The following is a 19,542-nucleotide window of genomic DNA, read 5'->3' on the forward strand; positions in this document are numbered from 1 at the left end:
CCCAAGGGAATTTTTGAAAAGAAAAGGGGGAGGAAACCAAAAACCAACACAAGATGGCAAGGAAGTTGTGGTTCCACTTAAGAAGTTCCGTTCTCCTTGCTCCTATGACAGTGTCTTTCCTCTCCTTCCATTCTTTTCTACCTCTAAAGTCCCTCCTGCTCCATTAATTCTGAGAGGAGGAAAGTCCAAAGGAAAACACACACACACACACACAAACACACATACGCACAAACACACAAACATCCCATCTCTCTTATCCTGCGGCCACAAGGATGTGTAGTATCTGTTGAAGCATGTAACTGCCAGCATCCTTCTCCCTTCACTGCCTGTTTGAACAAATGCCTTTTGGGTAGCAAAAGGCATTGTCTGGGGAATGGGTGCTTAGGATAAGAACACATCTATTCACCAGCAGCTAATAGCAGTGTCAGAGTTGAAACCAGCACATTTGTTATGTATTTTGTGCTAGTTGTCGTTTTTTTGCTGCGTATTGCTTCTTTATTCTTCGTCCTCCCAAGTGTGCTCCTCTGAGAAATGAAGGAACACAACTGAATGTGACAGGGCAGGGGGAGCTGCAAAAGATAAAGAGCATATTGCCAAAAACAGAGCAGGCAGAAACATGTAGCACAACATAATTTATTGCCTTCCCCATCCTCCTCGCCCCCTCCCCCTTTGCAGACCTGTGCTTAAGCCAAGGGAGAGCCTTAACCAAAACTCAAGGTTGCTTTGAGTAGATAAGTAGGATTTATTCTGGGGTAAATAGAGTTAGGATTAGGCTGTAGGACCATCAACAGCAGTTAACAATATGTGCTGAGTAAAAAAAAGGAATGTATAAATGCTCCTTCTGGCTGATCAGGACTCACATGGCCCTCCTGGACACATCTACCTGGTAAAGAGATCTATTTTAAAAAGCAGAAGCTCCTTATCTCAGTGTTTCAAAGCCCCAATTCTCTCAAAATCAGAATTTGGAAAATTTGGAAAATCCTGTTTGAAGGATTGTGATCTCAGAAGCTGGCAGAGTTTAGGATTTTGAAAAAGGTCATTTCCCCAAGTTCTGTCCAAAGTGTAGGACTTTTAATGGCCATTGAGTTGCCAGAAAGAAAGAAGTGCATCATTGCATTTCTTCAAAAGACAGGAAATATACGTTGGCGTGAAATGTAAGTTGAAACCAACACGGGGATGATGCCAATCAGAAAAAAAGACACAAAAGAGTGCCAGCTTCTGAGATCACAATCCTTCAAACAGGCAAGATGTTCCAAGGGTAATGTTATAAAATTTCTCGTTCTTTATGGGAAAAGATGGAAATTTTTGGAAATTTTACATCTCTATCCAAGGGTAATGCTGGTAGGGGAAGGGCATTTAAGGCCTATGAATCTGCATGTTTTCTTGGGATGTTAATGCAGCCTGCAGACAGTAAAGTGAGGTGCATAAGGTGATGCAATGGTGTTAAATTTCATCTTGGGTAGCCCATAGAGGCAATGGGAGCTTAAAAACTGGATACGTTTTGGTCTTTTAGTTTAGACAAATTGTGTTTCTTACATAGAAGCCAATGGAAATTAAAAGGGCTTAGCTTTGGAAGGATAGTGCCTGTTGCTTCTCCAGGATACAGGCAGCATAAAAAGGAAGCAAACAACAAATTGTAGCGTTTTCAGAGAAAGGCTAAAGTGATTCTAAAGAGAGATGTGCAATAGAATTGTGTCTGCTTACTCCCAGTGTGTGATGTCTGGTTTCCGTGGAGAGGGAAATGCAGTCTTCTTAGGCAGCGCACCAGTCTAATCAGCCTGCATATGCAGAAAAGAAATAGTCCCCGTGAACCTGTGACTCAGCTGCTGGTGAGCCATCCTAGCATCAGAGGAAGAATCCTGAAAATGACCTGATGAAGGAAGAGCAGGCTAAAATAAAAACACTGACTCCCTCCAACTGTTCCTGATGAATCTGTGGCCTGCTTACATAAACCCTGTCAAAGATGATACATTCCCTTGGAAGGGCCCAACTCAGCTCCCAGGATGAGCAGATTCTTCTCAATGTTGTCTTGTGTTGGTAGTTTACACATAATTTAGGAGCTCCACGGCGCAGTGGTTAAACCACAATACTGCAGTCAAAACATTGCTCGTGACCATTTGATCCCAACAGATTCAGATAGCTGGCTTAAGGTTGACTCAGCCTTCCATCCGTTCAAGGTCAGTAAACTGAGTAACCAGTTCATTTTGGGGGGGGGGAGTGTGTAATCTATATAATTGAACTGTAAACCACGTAAAGAGTGCTTAAAGCACTATGGGGCAGTATATAAGGAGCACACTTTGCTTTATATACATGGGTGGTTTATACAGATACACACATAGGTCTGTGTGGAGGTTGTGGAGGGGCGGGCTTCTTTCCATCTGTGGGTGATCCCACAGAAGGATGCAACAGTTTTTTTTCTTTTCAAGAGAAAACCAGAAAAGTTTAGAGAAACAGGAAGTATCCTCAAGAGCTGGGGTGGGGTGGTGAGAGAGAGAGAAAATAAGAGAGAGAAAGAGAAGGGGGTCTGTTTAGAAGGCAAGTGCCCCAGAGAGGTGTGCCATAAAAGCTTTTGACAGAACACTTAAAAAAATTAAGAAACTCTGAAAGCAGAAGCAGAAAACCATCCAGAGCCAGATAAAATTTTACAGTAGCTTTTGAGGAAAACAGATCATTCCAAACTAAAAGGCTTCTCTAATTATAGAGTGTTGGGTTTTTTTTTTTTTACCAGACTCTAGGAATCAAGAAGTGGGAGGAACTAGGTGGGCTACACAAGGGAGAGCCTTCTAATGTCTGGAAATGAGAACCAAAAGGTCCAGATTTAAAATAACCGCAAACTGTTGTTCTAACAGTGATGGAAAGTAGACCAGGATCTCCCTGCTGATTCTTGAGGACAAGTAGTCCTTCTGGTATCCATATGTTTCAGTTGCTTTTCCAGGACTTCACACTTGCATGGAGCAAACTTTATGACTGACAAATGTACGAAGGGCTTCCACGGAAAAGCATTTTTTTAAAAATGAGAGATTTAAGACACGATGTTCCATTTGCAGTGTTCCATCTGAACTTGGAAGTCTTTGCCAATATCATGGGCATCAAGCAATGAACTTCCGTAAATAACTCAGCTCTAAACGTATAATGGAGTGTAGAAGAATCAAGGTGCATGTGTGAAATCTGCCCTTCACATACCCTCTCTGGTGCCCTTGCAGCAGCTGCATGCCTCATCTTTTGTTTTAGATACTTAGGTGTAAAAGGGGTAATCACATTTTCAAACTGATTTACATGAGAATTCTGTTAAAAACCAAACTGCATGTATCAAAGTGCAAGAATGATTAACCAACTATTAAGTGTTTTTTTTTTAATTCTAAGCTGCCATGGAACCAAGGGTGAAACTGTTACATGTTTATTTTCAAGACTCAGTTGCAATTTGGTATTGGAGTTGTTCGAAAGCATGTAAGAGCTTTTGTAAATAATTCACCAAAAGAAGGAACTGCCAAAGAATGCTGAAGCCAGTTTGGCCATTAAGTTAAATCCCAGCAGCCTTCAACTCATCATCTGAATCCCTAGAGTTATATATATTTTAATGGCCATATAAAATTCCTTTATTTGAAGGGTCAGGGCAGGAAAGGATGGGACCAGACATTGCATGACAACTAGCAAGTTTTGTATAAGGAAGAATGTTCCTCTCATTCAACAAAAACAAAGGAGCCTTCATCTTGTGGATGAAGCACGAGGTGAGAACATGGAGTGTAAAGAATCAGAGATTATTGAACTGCTGATAGGAAACATTAATAAAGATGACCTCCCTCTCTATGCTGCATGGAACATTTGGAAGAAAAAGTGGAATTAAAAACAGGAAAGGATTCAGGTATGTTTCTGTGTTAAAGTCAGGGTTGCTTCTCATCTGAGGATACGGATGCATGTTAAGTGTTCTTCTCATTTTTGTACCTGATCAAGTGCCTCCCATTACATTTGCAACAGATGTAACAACAACAAAAATGTATTACACCAAAGAGGAATGTTCCAAGCTTTGTGAATGGTTTGCCATCAGAAACCAAACTGCTCCTTGTCGAAATGCATCTCTTGAAATACATTCATTTCTTTGAACGAAGGAAATCTGGGCCGTGACAGGTTTACACTACCTTATGTCTATCCTGTGTGATGCAGACCAGACATGATAGATGGGAAAAAGTTTTCCTATGTAAATGAATTTTGAAAGAAAGTTTAAAATGTTTGTGGGGGGAAGCACATATGACAATGCAACAGAGTTGCTAACATAAACTCTCTGATCACAGCTAGGATCTCCATTCTATGGATACACTTACTCGACTCTTGCATTGTTGGATTCCTGCACTGAGTAGGGGGTTGGACTCAAGGGCCTTATTGACCCCTTCCTACTCCACGATTCTATGCTTCTGTTCTATAGCAATTGGAGGAGAACATGCCAACAATATTTATTGAAAAAAAATATACATATATAGGTGGTGTTGTGTGAATTGGAGAAGAGGTCATACTGTACCCCATGGGCTGCCTCCAGGGCCCCTAGAATGCTCAAGCTCCTTATTCCCTGATACCACATTTTCTTTTTCTTTCTTTTACTGAAAAATCCCACTCAGACCCTCTCTGGGGGTGCGGGGGCAATTTTGCTATGTACCTTTGACTTGTTTTTGGCCCACGTTCAACTTAAAATTTAGAAAATAAGAAAAAAAAACACCCCAGCCCTAAAACTAGTCCAGCCTGCTGTGTGGTAAAAGACTTTCCTATGCCACCTAGAAGTCTCCATGGACTCTTTAAATAATGGAGCAGGGTTTGGGGTACAGGGGGCTTTCGTAGCCTGACAGGCATGTGTAACGCTCAGACCTCAAAAGCTGTCCTTTTCTTCTGTATTGGTTGTATATGGAATGGACAGGTGGATAGACAGACAGTCAGAATACAGATATCCTCCCAGAAAAATTTAAGCCTTGTTACATGATTGGACTCTCATCAGAACCATAAGCCACTTTTCCCACCTGATGTTTCTGATGTCCACCAGGAAAGGGTTCTGGAGGGCCTTTAAAACAATGGCTCCCAGTCAAGGGTCTCTAGATGAGAACTGTTCTCAATATCTTTGACCATTGGCCATGCTCAATGGAGGAGATGACAATTAAAAGTTCAACAGCACCTGGAACTTTCTGGGTTATTTCGAAGGTTGGGTTCCTAAACTGGCTGAGAGGTTCTCCTAGAATATCCCCTGCTGGCCTTTGCAGTGGACAGGGACTGCAGGACTAACAGCGGTTCTCTCATCAGCAGAGATACTGATTTTGGTGAGAGAACTGAAACCACTAGTCCTGAACAGATGTCTACCAACAGACTGTGGACCTCATGCCAACATTTTTATGCTTCTAAGGGACACTGTCCCAACTCTGTTTCTCTGACACCACTTGCCTCCCATGACTTCCCCAGGAAACCAAGACCACCATGTTTTTCCTCCTGTCTCCTTCTCTATTCACCCCACTTCTCCTTCTCCACCAAGGTGTTCCCTAAAGCCCGCAGAAGTGCTGGAAAGAACTGTGCAACTGGTGCTGTCATTAGTTTATCCTCAGGGGACTCCTCCTCTGTAATCTGAGTGCTTTAGGCCGTAACTGTTGAGGAGTGAAGTCAAGAGGATATCTCCACTAGGAACTTAAATTATTAAAATTGCTCCCAAACTGCCTTTGATCAGTTTAAGATGCACAATTTGGAAAAAAAAAAAAGGTCTATATTATTCTCTCAGCTCTCTTTCATTTTGCATGAGATTGTACTTGGTGGTGCCTCAGATTTTTTGTGTTGCTTTGAAATGTGTTTGTATCCTATTTTTGAATTTTTCATACATCTCATATAACATTTTTTTTTCAAAATGGATCATTGATTCTCAAAAAATCAAGGCCTGATCCTTTCAAGCATCAGACGAGGCTAAGTCTTATTCGACCAGAGTTTGCAATAGTTAGCTTTTGTTACTAGGAGCTGTTTCAAAAAGTAACTTTCCCAGACCTGTGCTGTGTCATAATACATAACACTCATAAGTCAGGGGTGGCGAATGCCTGGCCCGTGCCTATCAGATCTCACCCCAGTTTTAGCTAGCATACCTAATGGTAAGAGATGGCAAGGGTTACAATTAACAACATACAAGGAAGTGGCTTTAGACGAGGTGGCCATGATAGTCTGTGCTAGCATGTCAGGCAAAAACCAAAGAAAAATAAACAAGACAGAAGATAAAAACCTTGTGGCACCTTAAAGTCTAGCTGCTACATTTTCATGTTAGCTTTCATGGACAAGTCCACTTCCTCAGACGGATGAATGTGACTACATGGCAAATATTTATACCGTATATGGACCCAAATCAGAGACTGTATTTGGGCACAAATTGTTGACCCGGAAATGACCTCTAAAACCCCTGTTGATATTCAGTTCATTTCCCAGGAAGCATTGTTCTGTAAACAATGACACGATTGGTGGCTCAGTTTATCTACAGATAATGAGCAGGAACAATAATTTAATGAGTATCTCTAATCACCACCAGGGTTTATGAGGTGGCACTGGTTAGCTGGGGATTTCAGCAGATGCAACACAATGTTTAACATATTTTACATTATAATTTTTATAATTATAATTTTATAAAGGAACCTTTGCCTTTACCACATGCTGAAAATTGTTGCCATTAAAAGAGCTATACTTGAATCTTCCTGAATGTTATTTTTTTTTATGGAGGTTGCAGTTGTTCTTTTAATATGTATGTGCATATACATGTTCGTTTGTTTTTTAAAAAGAAAGGAAAAGGGAAAAAAGAGGGATGCATTTTTAACACATTGAGACCTCTAGTCAAATCCATTTTGGAACAATTTTACCACTTGGTCTACCATGTTTTTAGACCAAGCCTGATCATGTTTTTTGCTGTGAAAGAGTTTTCTGCAAAGCTGGCGTCCTGCGTTCCTCCACGAACCAGGAAGGGTGTTGAGCCCTTTTGCTCTCTTTTATGACTAACTAGGTCAAACCCATGATATTGGCATTTGTGAAACTGGCATTACAATAACTGGGAAAAGGAATACTTCCATTAAGGCAGAACACTAGCTCGACCTGGGCAGCCGTTACATTGCATAATATGGTTAGATGTGTTTAATCAGCATTGACACTTTGATGGAGAGGCAGATGGAAATAGCCATTGACCTGCTATTAATACTGGAGCCAGAGATAAAAATAATCTTTTCGTTTTATACAAGAAGAACATGACATTTTGAGAGAAGGAGACATGAACTTTCACAATGGGATTCAGGAAGATTTCAGCATATGGGAGCCCAGTTCAGGGGTAGCATGAACTGTTTAAGCTTCCTTAACTAAAGATTTGTCCGCATAGGCAACCTGCCATTTTATTCTCAGACATACAAGATCTGTGAATAGAGGCACAGAGTTCATCATGTTAGTTGCATGACAAAGTGACATAATAAAACTGATAGCTTGGCAGCCGATTCCCATCATTTTCAGTATCTTGGTATACAGAATGTACCTACCGCAGTGCTTTTCAAGCAACATGTACACCATTACGATCAATCATCTTGAAACAGTACATATCTTGCTGCAAGTGCCTTTTAATAATTTGCCAAGTGGGGTAACTTGACTTCAGCACTGAAAATGTGTTCTGCCATGGTCGTTTGCATTCTGCAGCCTGAATGATTGCAGGATCTGCCAGCCCCAGAAATATCTTCCTCCTGGTAAAGAAAAAGGAATTGCAAAAGAACACTATGAGGATAGAGAGAAATTGGTCGGTCATGCATCTCACTTTGCACTTTTCTTTGATGGAGAAGACTCAGAACCTCAACCTGCTACTTGGCTGCTTTCTAATGCATTTGTCTGGTCATCCAGATTGCACTCTCATGTTTCCTCAGAGGGTGTCCCAGGGAATGTTTTGGGTCTCCCTGTCAGAGACTCGAGAGTGAGGTCCATGAGGGAGGAAATATGGCTTCAGAATTCCCTTGCTATATCTGTTGCCTCATAACATCAGAGCTCTGAAGCCAGGAGAGGCAAGGGGTGATGGTAGTCTGTGGGTGTTTGAAGGCTCAGTTCCATAGGATCCAAAGCTTATCCATTCTTCTGATGTGCTTTAAGTGGGCAGCAGATTTGCCCTAGCCCTGGAGATAGCATGGATTACCCCATCCCATCAGAATTAATGGAAGGAAAATTGTTGTTTTTTAGTCATTAAGTTGTGTCCGACTCTTCATGACCTCATGGACCAGAGCACACCAGGCCCTCCTGTCTTCCACTGCCTCCTGGAGTTTGGTCAAATTCATGTTGGTAGCTTTGATGACAACCATCTTGTCCTCTGTTGTCCCCTTCTCCTCTTGCCCTCACAGTTTCCCAACATCAGGGTATTTTCCAGGGAGATTTCTCTTCTCATGAGATGGCCGAAGTATTGGAGTCTCAACTTCACAATCTGTCCTTCCAGGGTTGATTTCCTTCAAAATGGATAGGTTTGTTCTCCTTGCAGTCCAGGGGACTCTCAAGAGTCTCCTCCAGCACCACAATTCAAAAGCATCAATTCTTTGGCGGTCAGCCTTCTTTATGGTCCAGCTTCCACTTCCATACATCACTACTGGAAAAACTATAGCTTTGACTATGTGAATCTTTGGCAGCAAGGTGATGACTCTGCTTTTTAAGATGCTGTCTAGGTTTGTCATCACTTTCCTCCCAAGAAGCAGGCGTCTTTTAATTTTGTGGCTGCTGTCACCATCTCCAGTGATCATGGAGCCCAAGAGAGTAAAATCTGTCAGTGCCTCCATATCTTCCCCTTCTATTTGCCAGGAGGTGATGGGACTAGTGGCCATGATCTCAGTTTTTTTGATGCTGAGCTTCATACCATTTTTTGCACTCTCCTCTTTCACCCTAATTAAGAGGTTGTTTAATTCCTCCTCACTTTCTGCCATCAGAGTGGTATCATCTGCATATCAGAGGTTGTTGATATTTCTTCTGGCAATCTTAATTCCAGTTTGGGATTCCTCCAGTCCAGCCTTCCGCATGATGTATTCTGCATATAAGTTAAATAAGCAGGGAGACAATATGCAGCCTTGTCGTACTCCTTTCCCAATTTTGAACCAATCAGTTGTTCCATATCTAGTTCTAACAGTTGTTCCTGTCCCAGTTATAGATTTCTCAGGAGATAGATAAGGTGGTCAGGCATGCCCATTTCTTTAAGAACTTGCCATAGTTTGCTGTGGTCCACACAGTCAAAGGCTTTTGCGTAGACAATGAAGCAGAAGTAGATGTTTTTCTGGAACTCTCTGGCTTTTGTCCATAATCCAACACATGTTAGCAATTTGGTCTCTAGTTCCTCTGCCCCTTCGAAATCCAGCTTGTACTTCTGGGAGTTCTCGATCCACATACTGCTGAAGCCTGCCCTGTAGGATTTTGAGCATAACCTTGCTAGCGTGTGAAATGAGTGCAATTGTATGGTAGTTGGAGCATTCTTTGGTACAGTACTGCCTTTCTCGGGGATTGGGATGTAGACTGATCTTTTCCAATTCTCTGCCCACTACTGAGTTTTCCAAACTTGCTGGCATATTGAGTGTAGCACCTTAACAGCGTCATCTTTTATGATTTTAAATAGTGCAACTGGAATGCCATCACGTTCACCGGACTTCTTGTTAGCCATGCTTTCTAAGGCTCACTGGACTTCACTCTCTCAAGGTCAGCAACCACACTATCTGGGTTGTCCGGGACATCTAGATCTTTCTGGTAGAATTCCTCTGTGTATTCTTGCCACCTCTTCTTGATGCTTTCTGCTTCTGTTAGGTCCCTACCATTTTTGTCCTTTATCATGTCAATTGTTGCACAAAATGTTCCATTAATATCTCCAATTTTCTTGAACAGATCTCCGGTTTTTCCCTTTCTATTATTTTCCTCTATTTCTTTGCACTGTTCATTTAAGAAGGCCCTCTTGTGTCTCCTTGCTATTCTTTGGAAGTTTGCATTCAATTTTCTGTAACTTTCCTTATCTCCCTTGCATTTTGTTTCCCTTCTCTTCTCTGCTATTTCTAAGGCCTCGTTGGACAGCCACTTTGCTTTCTTGCATTTCCTCTTCTTTGGGATGGTTTTTGTTGCTGCCTCCTGTACAATGTTACGAGCCTCTATCCAAAGTTCTTCAGGCACTCTGTCCTCCAGAAGGGAAATTTGAAGAGGGGAAAAACAGACCAAAGAGGGGAAATGTCACCCCTCCCTTTCAGCTGTCTGTATAGAGAAGGCAGCTCTTGCAACTTTGCTTTCCTCAGCATCCACCCACAGATGTGATAGCTTTATGGACCGTAGCAGCATAACTCGGGTGGCCTTGTTTTCAACAGAATTAAGAGAGCTTGGATTTTATTCTATTTTGAACGTAGTACAAAAATCCATTCTAGTCATGGTGAGTGAGCCTCTTAGGAAACAGTTTTGTATCCAGAATTGCCTATGCTGGCTTCTCCCTGGACTCCATATCCTCTTTGCTAGTCACCCTGATCTGAAGACTGAGCCACTTTTTATGGTAGCTTCTTGCCCACCTCTTAATGTTTGGAGGTATGGGCCATGTATTTGCATCCTGTCACGAGGGATCCCCTACTGGTTCCCAATGGAAATTTCCTTGTGTAATGTTACAGTGCCTCTCAGAACCAAAAGTATGTTGTTTGAGGTATTTACCTTTCAGTTTTTTGGCTTAACCCAGTAAATAAAGCTGGAAAAATTACCTTCATGGATTTATAGAAGGTGCTTCCAGACAAGAATTTTACTCTGCAATCTCCTTGCTATAGTCATGGATTTTTACTGGGCTGGTGGTGGATGATTGGGTGGAATCAGACTTTGATATGTTTTGATTTGCTTGTCTCCAGTTTGCAATGCTCTCATGTTTTCCCACTGTGTCTCTGATCTTTTCTTTTCTTCTTTTCTTTTCTTGGAACACTCATTAAAGAAAGGAAAAACAGGATAGTAAAGTCTTTTCATTGATAATTGTCTTTTTATTGAGAACTTCATCAGTTGTCCAACTGGGGGCACGCAGAGACTCTTGTTAAAAAAATTCACAAACTGTTTAAGTTTGGGCATGTTTTATTTTCAGGAACCATTCATAATAATCAAACCATTCTTTCAAATTACTATATATACTTGTCTGAGCCATGCTGTGAGAAAAGTGGACTATAGAGGTAATCATCGATTTGTTGTCAACTGCAAGCCCCTCATTTGGAATGAATTGTTTTCATGAAAAATAGTGGGTTCACAAAGAGGAAAATATACTGTTTAATGACATTCATTAGTGAAACAGCAGCATTTAGCGCTGTTAGAATCTATTGTTTCTATGCACAGGCACAAGGGTTCTGCTAGTTCATCTGTGTAACAAGTGTTACAATTTCTTCCATCAAAACCACAGTTAGTGCAAAAGGGCCTTCTGCGTTGTAGCACCCTGTTGCTGACAGTCTCTCTCTCTTTCTTGGAACTGCTACTTACGCCATTTTAATTCTCTTTGTAAGGCCAAGGAAATGTATTTCCCCACATTTTTGAAGTGTCTGATGAAGTCACCTGCTGCCAGTTTAATTTGTTTTATTTGTTCTCCTGCATTGTGTTTTATAGTGTGTTCTGTGGATCATTGTTTTTAAAAATGGGAGTTTTGTCATTTTATTGTAAGCCACTCTGAGACTTCTTACTGAATAGAGGCTGATATGTTTGCTGACGCAATCTACATATTCTCTGTATATCAGTTTTGGAGAAGCACAGGCAGGAATGGAGTGATGTTCTGGTGGGTTTCCCATAGGCAACCAGTTGGTCACTATGTGAACAGGGCACTGGATTAATAGGCCTTTGATTCCATCCAGTCTGGCTCTTGACTTTTAAAATAAAAAAGTGGCTGTGAATTAAATGGCTGCTGTGAAGAGATGTGACTAGGCCCTATGCTCCTAATCTCATTCAAGGCTGATGAAGGGATCAGTTCGCCTGAAGGAAATCTCTTGGAAACTAGAGACTCTTTGTCCAGTCATTAGCACACACTGACCCTTTGACTTTGTCTTCTTTGTGTCTTGTTAGCAGAGAAGACTGACACAGAAAACAATCCAAAGAGAAAAGAGCTAAGGAGAGGGGATGGGAGCACGTAGTTCTCTGCTGACAAAAGCTTGGTAGACTTGAGATTTTATAGCTGGATGTTAAATGGACTTCCCATTCTCCAGTCACAAGCAGTTCTAGATGGCCAGACACTCCCCTTCCACTGGGAAATAATTTTCTGGATGCTCCCAGGTTGCCACGACAACTCCAGAGACTTTCTCTCTTAATATAATTGGTTGCACTGCCCACATTAAAAAGCTCTGTGAAACAGCATTTGGTTTAGAAGGAGATTGGAGCTGTCCTTTGAATGTTTTGGAGTAAACACAAACACAAAACTACACTCTATATTGTCAGAACCTGATAAGGTTGCCTGACTCCCCCAGGAGTCCTACAGAGATTTATAGACTTCTCAGGCAAAGAACAGATGCCTATGATGTGCTGTAGCTGACATCCCAGTAAAGGGTTAATCCCAGAATGGAAACCAGACAATCATAGACAAGCATTTTCAAACTGATGTGGGTATCTCATTAGAAGTGACTTCATTGTTGCAATAATTCCAGGCAATTCCAAAACTTGTTAATTTCTACAAGCTTAATTTATTGACCAAACTTTGGGAGGCAGTGGTAGATAGGAGGGCCTGGCATGCTCTGGTCCATGGGGTCACAAAGAGTTGGACACGACTTAATGATTAAACAACAACAAGTTTATTGACATGTTCTAGATACCAAAATATACCACAAAATCCAAACGTATTAAAAACATGTAACTTTTGAGAAGTCACAGGCACATTGCTTTAGAAACCATCCTTACAGCTATGAACAAAGCTGTAGGTATAAATGCTCAAACATATGAAAACTGAACTTAAGTTGTAACCAGTCACTTAAGTTTAAAATATAGGAGCATAATATCTCTTAAGAGTAAAGAGCATTTCAAAGTGAAAAAGAACAATCAGAATGTTTCAAATACATTCAAAAAATGTAATAGCTTACAGACTAATAATAAGATACATCAAAATGGCAAAAGATCAAAAGTATGTGTTAACATATTATAGTTTTAAATTGTAAAAATATATAAAATTAAAAAGGTATTACTTAGCTCTAAGCATAATTTTAGGCACATACAGAAAAGCATTTTCTTATCCAGCCTTATGTAAAATCTATTGTTGACTTTTAGTGCCACACTGTTATACTATGCTGTTCTAAGGACATTTGCCTTGCATCAGTTCTATTCTCTGCCTCACACCTTCTAATCCTCTTTGGATAAGATGTCTCTCCATTCAGTAACAGTCTGTGTTTCCCATCGTGTCTCATAACACTCTACATTATTGCATCCTATATTTATAGTCTAGTTTAGATCAAAACAACAAGCCTTTATCTAGCAAGGGTAGAACATCTCTATGATAGTGACCAGGTGGCATATCTCATCGCTGTGGGAACATTCTGCTCCTCCTGTCAAGGGCAAGTATAGCACTCTGCTATAACACCAATCTGCTAAGGTAGTGTATTTTGTAGGGGTGTGGGTCATGTTGATGCCAATAGATGATGATACAGGATGGCATATAATTTTACAGCCCTTATCAAAACACTTTTTATTATGCAGCTAGTATCTTATAAAACAAATGACACATTTCTTTCTCTTCTTTACTTGCTTATCATTAAACAAACATCAATTTTTTTTCTCCTTTTATAATATTCTGTAGACATTTCTATTATACAATATGTTACTCTTCTCATTTTCCTAACACAGGTTTCCACATCTATTTTGTAGTATTGCTTCGTTAGTAGGTAAAGCACAACACAAGTGGCATTTTAAAATACACATTGTTGTCTCTTGTTCTCTTGTTCATATTAGATTGTCATATCATTGTTTATTCTTTCTCACAAAAACTGGCACAGAACTGCATGAGATACTTATGCCTTGTTATCTTATCAGTGACTTCGTTCCAAAACAAACTAGAGTTATTTTGTAAACAATGAAAATCAAGCTACACTTGCACCTTACTTTCCCTTTAAAAGTACTTTAAGATCACATTTTTCCTGCACCATTTGAAAATAACATTTCATTTTTAGGGCAACACCTCTGCACCCCATAAACTCAGCTTTTTTGAATTATTGACATCCCAATAACAATAGGTCTGTTAAAATGTTCTTAAGCCCATTATATTTAGCACAGAAAGAAAAGATTCTGTGAGTCCCACTCTCTTCCATTGTAGCGTCACTCACATGAAAAGCAACGAATCTGAATAAGAGAGACTCCTGTGTCCATGGAGCCTCTCCAGAGGAGCCAGAATCCAGAGAAGTTGGGATTGTGCCTCATGTGGAGAGCTTCCAGAGGTAGAGTCTTTGGACCTATCACTTTTTATGCAAGCATGGTATTGATGGTAGGGTGGGACTAGTGTGTTCCCCTTTTCCTCCCTTGTTGAGTCAACATGCTTAAGAACCCCTGATTAGGGCTGGCATCTATGGAAACCTTGCACATCAGATGGAAGGCATGACCACACTCCATCCTAATAACAGGCTACCTTTCCACATTAAAGTAATCTTTCTTCTGTTAAGTGTAACCTTTACCATCATTACCCTTGTATTTTGAAGTGGAATGTTAAAAAGCCCTGGACTATGTGCTGTTTCTGAATATTTGAGCTTTTTCAATTAAATAGAACTAGTAGTAGTCACTTCAATAAACGTTTGGCATTTAGCTTTAGAACTAAAATGTTATAATAATCTTTCTTGTATTTTGTACAATCAAGTTGATACAAAAAGTTTGGATCAAGATATATTCTTATTGCTGAAAATATGAGAGAACATAGTAGAGAATCTTCAATTATAATAAAAGAAAAAAGCAAATAACTTTTTAATTTGAAGGAAAAGGAATCTCCCCCTACCACACACACGGGGGTGGTGGTGGAATCAAACATTATCCTTCAAATATCGGATAGGGGACACATTTATCACACAATAATTCTTGTTTTGCCATTGTCTTTTGATCTACCATAGGGGACACAAATTTCCCTTTTTCTTCTCATTCTCCCCTTTTTAATAATCATTCTATATCCATCTTTCCAGAACTCACCCAATAACTTTTTACAGCTTCCCACACAAGATAGTTCAATTTCCCCTACAGGCTACAAAAGATTATGTCCTTGGGTAGGATAATCATACTCATCAAAAGACAAGATTTCTGCCATCATTATTCATGCCGGAGAGTAACTTTCACATAACTACAATGATAACTAATGACACTGAGGAGTGGAGTGGCACTCAAAGTCGCAAGGGGTACCCAGTCTGGAACAAAGAAGATTCATTTATCTTTTTCCTAATGCGTTCGTTTCTTTTTAAAATTGATTGTTAACAGAAAGTGAACATCAGTACTCTTCACCTTCAGAACCCTTGAAATGCATTGATGTTTTGTTATGGCCTAGGCTGGAGAACTTTCAGGCTCTTACCACCACCAGGGTTTCCAAGCAGGACTTGGCCCCCCCAGTCTTTCTCAGATAGGCCCCTCTTAATTTAGACTCTGCATCCCACCTCCTAAATCTCAGGGAAGTCTTTCTGTCCACAAGTTGTGGACATCCAAGTTCTTCCAGCCATCAAGAAGATCTCAAGCAGGTATCCATTTCCCATTCTCTCTGTCAGACACACACCCTGAACAAGCCTGAAACTGCAAAAAAAAAAGGGGGGGGCTAGCCTTTCAGGAAAGCTAGACGTAGCACTCAAGGAGGCAAAAGGGACTGACCTTCAGAATGGTTTCCCAACTAGTCTGTAAAATTTTGACAAATGTTTTAATACTTCTCACTTTAAGGGCAGGATTTCTAGCCATGGTTCTGAGTCAGTCAAGTTATACTGCAGCAGGCTGGTGCTTGGAGTACTGTCCAAGGTCCTGAAAAGGGTTGGCTGAATTCAGATCTGTACAGCTTCCCTTGCCTGACCTGTTGCCTTTCTGGGATGACAGAGTCCCTAAAGAAGCAGGGCAAAGTCATCGTCGTCGTCATCATCATCATCATCATCATCAACAACCTTTTATAACTGCAGAGCTGGAAGGGACCCTATGGATCATTGAGTTCAGCCAGTGCTATTAAATCACATAATTCAGATCGTGGTCTTTTTTCTTATTACTATAGTGCTATGTATACAGACATTTCTGAAAGATATATAAGCTCAGAACTTGGTAGACTTTTAGGAGCCAAGTGTGTACACATGTGGCATGGATATTGAGCATGCCCTTTTCTGTGTGACATTTCAGCTCACAGGTATTTTGCGGTTGGGGATTGCTCTCATTTGATCCTGAGGATCGTGATACAACTTAAGTTAGAATCTCAGATATCTAGTTCGTATCAGTCTTGGTGCCCAGGAAGTTAAAAAAGAGAGAGAGCATATGCTTGAGCACTGATGTAATGTGCAGAGGAGTGGGACAGGTATGGCAGACTTGCCCTGATAGTACATGATCTCACTTCTAACTATGGCCTGGGGAAGTTTCTGGAAAATTCTTCAGCACCTCGTAACTCACAAATGCATCACTCTCCAAGCCTGATCCATGGAGTTATTTAAAGATTGGTAGCAGGGCAGCTTTGTTGTTCATATGAGTGCATGGTCCTTGGATGTATGCGTGAAACAATAATCCCTTCAGACTACATTGGTAACCAGACAAAAATAAATATAAAAACCAAAAATACTGTGGCAACGTTAAGATCCACTGTTATATTTCAACGGGAGCTTTTGTGGATTTATCCACTTCTTGAGACATCACTGTCCAAACATGCCACAATGCTTTGGTCTCTTCTGTTTTGTTTTGTGTTCCTGGATATGTTTGTATCCGTGCACATGCAGATTGAGGGGGGGGGCCTGGTCAAGTTGAACATCACATCTGGTCTCCATGCCTCTCCCTTTGCCTCTTTCAGTTCAGCGACTCATCTGATTGAAAGTGGATCCATGCATCTCACTTTATGGCAAGGCGGTGCAGTTTGCTGATTATTTATTCCACTACATGGACCTCTGACAGTGCTGCTGCATTCTTTTTTTTTAATTGCCCCTGGCTCTCGCTTTGAATGAGCCTGCATGCTTCAGCTGGTTCTCAAGAACTGTATAAAAAGGAACAAGAGCTGTCATTCTTGTACATCAGCAACAGGAAACCTGTGGCCTTCCTGATCTTGGGGATCTGCAGGGCCCATCATCTGCATATGCTGGCTAAGGATGATGGGATTTGAAGTCCAACAACACAGGCTGCATGCTCCTTATTGTATGAATGACTAAGGTAGAGGGAGCATTCAAATGATGAGCAAATGATCCTCTATCTGCAAAATCAACATTTCTTTTTCATCAGGGAAAGCCAACATTTGGATTGTCATTTAAAAGTATGTTATTTGTTGTTTTTAAGTGGCTGGTAAAAGCAGAGAGTTCTAAGAGCGAGTAAGAAATCTCCAGTTCCAGATCCCGAACCATACCTCCTGTTCTCCAGATGGCTATCTCTCTATCTCCATGAAATCATAATTTGATCTCTCTTACTTATTGGTTTTTAACAAAGGCAGATAGAAGCAATAAGTTTGTTTTTTCTGTGCAAGACCCCTGTTTCATGTGTTTCCTGTAGTGGAGGTAGCAGGAGGGAGAATTTTCATTGGTTCACCATTTGAACCTAACCTGATCCACCACCTCTGAAATGAATACACAAATTAGGATACATTTTCCTCCCAGTTTTGTCATTCTCAGAACTTTACAATGTTGTTCTAGGCCCTAAATAATTTTTACAAAAATACAAATAAAATATCTGCATAATATGTGGAAGGAAGGAAGGAAGGAAGGAAGGAAGGAAGGAAGGAAGGAAGGAAGGAAGGAAGGAAGGAAGGAAGGAAGGAAGGAAGGAAGGAAGGAAGGACGGACGGACGGACGGACGGACGGAAGGAAGGAAGGAAGGACGGACGGACGGACGGACGGACGGACGGACGGACGGACGGACGGACGGACGGACGGACAGATGGACAGATGGACAGTGGTTGAGAAAGATACACAGAGACTTGGGTGTCTTTGTAAAAGGTTGCACTTTGTTCATCCTTGGAATACAGAGAGTGGTCAGGATTTCCCCTTACAGCTTCCCAATCATGCCCCCCTTCCTTCCTTCCTTCCTTCCTTCCTTCCTTCCTTCCTTCCTTCCTTCCTTCCTTCCTTCCTTCCTTCCTTCCTTCCTTCCTTCCTTCCTTCCTTCCTTCCTTCCTTCCTTCCTTCCTTCCTTCCTTCCTTCCTTCCTTCCTTCCTTCCTTCCTTTTTGGTCTGTATAAATGTGGGATTCCTAGTGTAATGTAGTGGATATAGTGATGGACTAGGACTCTTGAAAACAGGCTTTGAATCCTCACTTGACTATGGAAACTAACTGGGGGAGCAAAACTGGTAATACCTCTCCTTAAATATCTCACTTACCTTGAAAACTCTATTAGGATAGCTGTACTTGAGTTCTGAATTGACAGTACAGAACGCATAAATATAGTGATCAAGGTTCCCTCTAAGGCAGACCCGGGCAAAGTGGGCCTGAGGGTCACATAAGGCCCATGAGCCGCTCCTATCCGGCCCGTGGACAGTTTTGAACATCAAAACCATTTATAGCTTTTTGTCTAAAGTTGATCAGTTGCTTATCTTTAACATACTGCAAAAAACCTCTTTAGTATTTGTAAAGATTAACAAGTTTAAAATAAAAACAATCATAACATCACTGTTTCATTTTATTTTTAAATAAAGTTGGTTCGGCCCCCGAACACAGTTCAGATTTTTCATATACCCCCCTTATAGAAATTAATTGCTCACTCCTGCTCTAAGGTGTGTGCGTGCACGCATGCACACACCTCTGCCTCCCTGCATGCACCTGTCTTCCTCCTCCGTGCAATGATTGCATTAGGTTCCGGTTGCAACAGAACCCTGCATGCGGGGGAGGGGTGGAGTCACGCGTGCACACGGGCAAAGTTGCACATGAGAGAGGCAAAACTCCACCCAATGGAGCTGAAAGTTAGAGGGTACATTGATGGTGATGGTTCCTTTTGCAATGTTTGTCATACAATATTTCCTTTTGTATCCTGAGGGTGTGAGTTTAATTGCCTTTTTTGGCATTTAAAAGAAGCATTCCAAACATTTAAGAGAGGCAATGGCAAGGGGTTAATAATGAAAACTGGAATGGGTTTGGGGGTGAAATGAAAAATTCTTGGCCTGTGTGAGAGATGTGAAGATGGTATCAGGGACATGGACTGTTTTCCATCAGTCTGAAGGATGCAAGATCTCCAGACTTCAAAAATAGATATTTTGTAGGCCACACGAATCAATTTAGTTTGACCAGTTCTGTCTTAGCCATCTTGCTAATTCTCAGTGCGATATGATACCACAAGTTAATTTTTTTAAAACTCTGGGCCTTCTGTAGCTGTAAAAGATAGACCAACTTCCTCCTGCTCTTTTGGACTACAACTTCCATCAGTCCCAGTCGGTCCAAACCATCTGACTATTGCTATATTATAACCCT

General features: G+C 41.0%; 1 protein-coding gene across 6 annotated transcripts in view; it reads left to right on the forward strand.

The window, feature by feature from the left end:
* The window catches only part of KCNH7 (potassium voltage-gated channel subfamily H member 7), a 376,531-nt gene that overhangs the window by 165,729 nt on the left and 191,260 nt on the right, over window positions 1-19,542 (forward strand). The window lies entirely within an intron of this gene.

The sequence above is a fragment of the Pogona vitticeps genome, chromosome 1, assembly GCF_051106095.1.
Source record: "Pogona vitticeps strain Pit_001003342236 chromosome 1, PviZW2.1, whole genome shotgun sequence".
Lineage (NCBI taxonomy): Eukaryota > Metazoa > Chordata > Lepidosauria > Squamata > Agamidae > Pogona > Pogona vitticeps.